Raw genomic sequence first — 6863 nt, 5'->3', positions numbered from 1 at the left:
CGCAATAACAAACACGTTTTAGCAGCTGGATATCAAATGAGACTAGAGATTGGAAGCCCTGCGAGGTCAAGCTAGTCCACCTCTCTACCTATGCAGGACTGTGCCTTACAGAATGTTCTGCGGGGGTTTTTCAGTTTCCATTTTAATGTCTCCAGTAATGGGTTTTCAGCCCATAAATTGGGACACTTCTCTACAGCCTATTTTCTTTTCACATTAGGAAGTATTTTCAGATACTCACCCTAGGTTTTCCTTTTCTTACCTTCATCCTATTAAGATTTCTTATACCACACCTTAAAATATCGCTCTACACCTTTCAGACTTTGTAGTTATAATCCCCTGTATTATTGCTTGGCCAAACTATAGATATTAGCTCTTAATTTTTCCTAAAAGTCAGTACCACTAGGCTCCTAATTATTTTCACTGCTGTTCTCCAGTTTTCTTCCAGTGTATCTACATTCTTCTGGTATTGAAGATCCCACCAGTGAACAAAATATTCTAGGTGTGGGCTCACTAGGATCACACAGAACGACTCTGGCCTTCCTGCTGTGTGACAAAGGGACAGGTTTTAAAAAGACCTTGGTTCCTAAGTACATTATGAATAGTGCTCATCACCCAGAATCTATTGTGAGCGCCTCTGAAAAGCTGGTTAATTCATTTAGATGCCTAAATAGGAGCTGAGCTTTTTTGAAAAATCCAAAATCTACAGTATATTTCTATAGATTCCAAAATGTCATTGGCCTTTTGTTGTTGCTATATCATATTTGTAAGCTTATATCTAATTTACTGATCAGTTTCAACCCCAAAGTACATGTTGGTGTTATTCCTTTCCATGTATTTCCACCAATAGAGTATCTGAGTTTTGGATTATTCTTCCCTAGGGACATTAAGCTGAATCTCATTTTTTAATATCCTTTAAAAACATGATTAAGTTTAAGTGTCTTTAGAGTCTACTGTATTACAAATGCAAAGTTTATGTATTATTGTATTTTACTTTTTAGGGGAGAGACATGACCAATGCAAACTTTGGGAAGTGCTGGGAGCTTCAGAAGACTAGACTGAACAATGTGCCCAGCAAGGAAGAACTTTTCATACAAACAGAGTTAAGTGGGTTTCCCGGGGAATACCTGAGAGGAGGTGAATGTAAATTCCCACCTCTGGTTAGGCAAAGATCCAACCTATTAAAGCTACAGAGAAGCCCATGGTTTGCTGACTATCTATTCCCAGAGTCTGAAGCTATATAAAGGGAAATCTGAACTATTCATGGTTTGTGCTAGTTCTGAGCTTAGGCTGTTATGAACTTGTGATCACAAAAAAGCCCCTTTGTGAGGTTTGAAAGACTGGCTCCTACCAGAGCCTTTGTTAGAGTGGGGGGTGATCTCTGGTAGGCTTATTAGCATGCTTGTATGATGTTCTCCTGTTTTAATAGGATAAAATCATTGCAGAGAAAACCTAAGAATAAGTGTGCTTGCTTAGAAGGAGCTGTGTAGTAACTTACACAGTGGGCAATTACAGCTGTTCATAGTCCCTAGAGAGAAATTGAAGTGCAGACGCAGGCCGATTAGGTAGTCTGGATTGCTAGGGATGTTGCATTGTAGGCAGGGGACTATGCAGCCTGGAAATACCCCAGTCAGGAAGGAGAGAGACACATGTCTCTGCCTAAGAGAGATGACAGCTAGGGAGTGGGAAGCTTAAGAGTTGGTGCCCTGGATGGCCACAGAGGGGGAATACAGGTGCAGTTGCCATGAACTGTGACACTAATGTTATGGCCATAATTCTATCCTTCCCAGGTCCCTTCATGTTATTCCTCCCCTCATTGGTGATCACATGTTCTTTTGAGCATGAGATAAACAAAGGATTAGATAGTAACTAACAGGGATTCTGTATCTTGACCGGTAGAGAGTCCTCATGGCAACGCTTGTGCCACAACAGCAGCATTCACCCATATCTTTGGCAACTTTACATCCAAGACAACAGAAACCGAATGTTCCACATGCACCTGCATAAAGACAAAACAACAAATGGATATTCTCCCCACCATTTATGCAGTCAGTTAACTTTTACCGCCATTTTTAGGAGAGACATAGAAGTGCCTAGACAAAGAGAAGGAGAAAGTTAGGCATGTGCCAATGGGCCAGAGCCTGCGGAAAGGAAGGTGGGATCTTTGAAAGACCTCAGCAATGATGTCACATAAAGCTGTTATCTCAGCTGCAGCTCTCTCCCCCATAACCAATGAAGTAGCAGGTGATAGCCATACATGACATCACTATTCAGATCCCCCAAAGAATGGAAAGACAGGCTCTAATAATCTGATAGCTCATAATGAACTTTGGAGAGCAAAACAAATAGCCGATATTTTAGTTTCACACCATTATGTTTGACTGGAACACTAGCTGGTTTTGTTAGTATATAGTGCAGACTTGGTTTGTGTTTAGTTCATGTAGATCTTTGGTAAATATTTTGATTCAACAATAAACCATGATCTGTGTGTAGGACTGTTCCTCAGAAAAACAAAAGAATCATTTCAGAACAGTGGTAGCAAGTAAATGTAATCATAAATAAAACAAATATAGATGTCATGTGGTCTGAGGGCTGAAGGTTTAGTGTGAAGGTCTCTCTTTAAAACAAGAATACCTGGTGTGGAGTTCTTCTTTAACATAAGTAGTAGAGGTCTATAGTTTGGAATTGAAATACTAAAGTTTTAGTCCCACCTGTGTTTTATATGGAGTAGCTGTGTCTGTTGTCTGCACAGTATAGATTTATTACCAGGTGGTACCAGCCCATCAAATCTGTGACCCTCAGTTGTCTGACTGGGGCAGAAGTACCAGGACTCGTTCTGTGTACGTGAAAGAATGGGTGAGTGATCTTGCCATCTAGTGGCTGGCTCACACTATGCATGTGGGACCATTCACTATAAGCCATTCTTTTTTAATTTAAATAATAGACAACTATTCCCCCACCCTCATTTAAAAGTCACTCCCATTAATGAACAGAGATATAACATTAATCCAAAACTCAAGACACCACAAGCCAAAATAAAAGTCAGATATTCACATTCACTTACAGACTTTACAGTCACTGCAGCAGTCGAATGTCCCGGTCTGCCAGGAATTACGTGCAATAGAAGCAACACCAAACTGGGGCTGACTCGTAACAGGGGCCGAGGCCATTTCTAGTTTCACTAAATCAGTTTAGAAGTGTACAGCCTGGAAGGAAAAATAAAAGGAACATGTTAAAAAGCTCTGTTAGTGATTAGCAGGGCTGCAGTGTCAGGGTATCTCGTCATTGTGGGGATGCAATTAGGGGAATGTTACTTACATCGCTTTGTGAAATGGCACTATGTTTCTCACTTTGTTAGAAGCAATGCTATAAAGCCTGGATAGTTTTGGTGGACATCTTAGGCCAAATTGTAGTCAATGGGATTAGACCAGTTTCTTCAGACCAGGTTATTAATGGGTGAGGTTTCAATCTAACAGCATATTTTCCCCTAACATCACATTGGGGATTCCTGATTCAAAGGAAAGGGTGCCACTAACTAAATGGCCAACATATTTTCCAGCAACATCTAACAGTTCCTTGGCCATCTCCAGGTGACATCAGACCTATGCTGATCCTACTTGGCATGTGTGATCTGAGACCATCACAACGCAAAATACTACAGACATCATTGCAGAAACAGAAATCTCTCTTGCTGCTGTTCTCAAAGACAGAGATTAGCCCTCAAATCAAGATTTTCTTGCTGCTGCTGACACTTAGCCAAACATTCAGATTTCACACAGTCCTTTACTCTGGCCAATTCCCTTTGACTTCAGTGATGGTTTGCCTAAATCAGGAATGATTCTGGCAATCATAAACAGTTTTCATACATTTTCAGACAACAGCGTATAGTACTGTACATATGTAGAATATGTATTGTACCCATTATAAATGTACATAGTAAAGGAACACCCACTTAACAAATCACCTAAGTCTGAAAATGTTGCAGCTACTACATGGTGACAATTACTCAGCTACTATTGTGACACGTAACACCTAAGATTACTATCAATGAAAGATTAAACAAAACATTTTTCTGATTTTTTAGTTTGCTTACTTTGTACATTTAACTGTGGTTGGTTTAAATGTTTCCCCTGTACAGTCAGTGACTCGCTTTCCCTTGGTTTTTGTGTGTGTCTTTCACTCAGTAACATGGGGGAGGAGCACACGTTTAAGCAATAAGAAAAAGCGATTGATTGTAAAACAACAAAAAGTAGCGAGGGCTCCGAAACAGGCACTGGATCAGAAACTACGTTCAATTAATTTTGTAAATCAACTAGTTTTATAGTTGGAGTCCCTTTAGTACAGCTGGATTTTATTTGACACCATATCAAAATACATATTTTCTTAGTATGTTTGAATGGCATTTATTACGGTGTTTTCATAAAGGAAAAAACGGTTACTCTCCTTCTCATAACTGCTGTTCTTCAAGAGGTGTTGTATATGTCCATTACACCATAGGTGTGTGCATGTCATGTGCACTGGTGCTGGAGAGTTTTCCCTGCTCGTACTTATAGGGGAGGTCCCACCCACAACCAAGCTCCCTCCCGGTGCTTCAAAGTGAGGGTATATAGGGCAGAGCCACTCCGCCCCTCCCTCCTCCCCCCAGTTCCTTTGCACCAGAATGCCAGTGGTAAACGCCAGTGCCAGGGAAGGAGAATGGGTCGTGTAATGGACACATGCAACACAACTCTTGTTCTTTGAGATATGAGAAGGCGAGTAATCATTTTTTCTTTTTTGAGTGCTTGCATGTGTCCATTACATCAGGTGATTCTCAAACTATTACCCCAGGACATGGGGCATGGAGTCTCAACAGAAGATGGACCGCAGAGCCGTCTTTGGGTGTTTGTGTCCTCTCTTGATGCAACAGGCAGTGCGTGATGTCTGGTGAAAGTATGAATGGAAGACCCCACATTGTTGTACTACGAAAGGTCCATAATTGGGACATGTACCCGGAATGCTGCTGAGGTCAAATGAGCTCTGATCGAGTGCACTGTGAGTGTTGCAGGCGGTGCAACTCCTTTGGCATCAGAAGATTGTAATGCAGCTGGTGATCCATTTCTAGAACCTTTGAATCGTAATCTGATGGCCTCTCATATGTTCTGCGTAAGAGACAAGAGCTCAGAAGTAACCTGAAAAGACTTTGTTCTATCCAGGTAAAATGTCCAAGCTTGCTAAACATCCAAGGTGTGGAGCCTCCACTTATCCTTGTGCATATGCAGCTTCAGAAAGAAAACTGGCAAGTAGATAGACTGATTCAAGCAGAAATCAGATACCACCATTAAGAGAAACCTGCCGTGTTGTCTCAGCTGAGCCTTGTCTTTGTAGAACACTGTATTGGGTGGATCTGTGACCAATGCGTTCGCTTCTCCCACCCTCAAGGCGGAGGTGATGGCCACTAGGAATCCATCTTTGCTGACAGGTATAGAAACCAGCACGATGTTAAGAGTTTAAAAGGAGGTCCATTAGTGCAGACAACACCAGATTCAAATCCCAGGAAGACACTGGTCTCTGATAGATGGTTTCTGCTGATCAGAAACCAGGTCATGACTGGGTGATTGAAAACAGTCTTACCATTTACACAAAGGTGAAATGCCAAGATGGCTGCCAGATGTACCAAACAGAACTGAGGGCTAGACCTGACTCCTTAAGGACAGTCGAGACTTGATTGAATCTTGGTCTGAGTCGGGGATGCACTGTGGGAAGCTGCCCACATGGAAAAACATTTCCAGTTTTACTAAGCTAAGTAGCTCATGCAGATGGCTTCCTGATATTAAGAAGCACACTCTGGACTGCCGCAGAGCAATGTGCCTCCTCTATATTCAACCACTGATGAACCATGCCGTAAGGTGCAGTGCTTGCAGATCCAGGTGCAGCACCTGGCCATTATTCTGTAACAGTAGGGCTCTGGTTACTGGTAATAGTAAAGGCTCGTGAGTGAACAGTTTGCAAAGGTCCGAATATGACCCAAGCTGAATACCATGTCTGTCTTGGCCAGGCTGGAGCTATAAGGAACATTCTATCCTGATCTTGCTTGAGCTTGAAAAGGACCTCGGAGTCAGGGACACTGGTGGGTGTGTACATAGAAGCTCTTTGTTCCACTGAAACAGGACAGCGTCTGATATTGATTGTAGGCTGTGACTTGCCTTGGAACAGAAACAGGGACCCTTCCTGTTCTGTCACATCGTAAACAGATCTACGGATGGGAACCATCCCCCCCATATCGAACAGCCAAGCTAGATCATTCATGTTGAGAGACCACTTATAGTCCAAACTGAAAGACTTGCTCTGACGATCCGCCAAGCCATTTTGAAGCCCCAGCAGGTGTGATGGCTTGAGAGTGAGTGAGCTCCAAATGCACCCACTCCACTGCTTGACATTCTTCTGTCCAACCTGGCACCCCATTGTTTGTTCACATAAACCAGGGCTGTGGAACTATCGGTGAGCACCTAGATACGTGAACGTGAGGCAAGAACTGCCGACACGCACAAAATGTTTCACATAATTCAAGAACATTTATGTGCGATGTGGCCTCATGGGTTGTCCACAGTTCTTGAGCCTGAAGATCACCAGATGTACTCCCCACCCCATAGCTGAGGCATCCATTTACCAGTCATGATAGGGAGAGGGGGAGAAAGTGGGACTCCCCTGCACAGATGTTCTTGTCTCACCCACCACGTCAGAGATGACAGTACCATGTCCCGGATGTGCACCAGCTTCTCTAGGTCATGAATATGAGGGTGATAAACTGACTTGAGCCATAGCTGCAAAGCTCTGAGGTGCAGCCTGGCATGAGGACTGACACATGTACATGCTGTCATATGACCCAA

Source organism: Trachemys scripta, chromosome 5, assembly GCF_013100865.1.
Source record: "Trachemys scripta elegans isolate TJP31775 chromosome 5, CAS_Tse_1.0, whole genome shotgun sequence".
Classification (NCBI taxonomy): domain Eukaryota; kingdom Metazoa; phylum Chordata; order Testudines; family Emydidae; genus Trachemys; species Trachemys scripta.
This window is presented reverse-complemented; position numbering follows the sequence as displayed.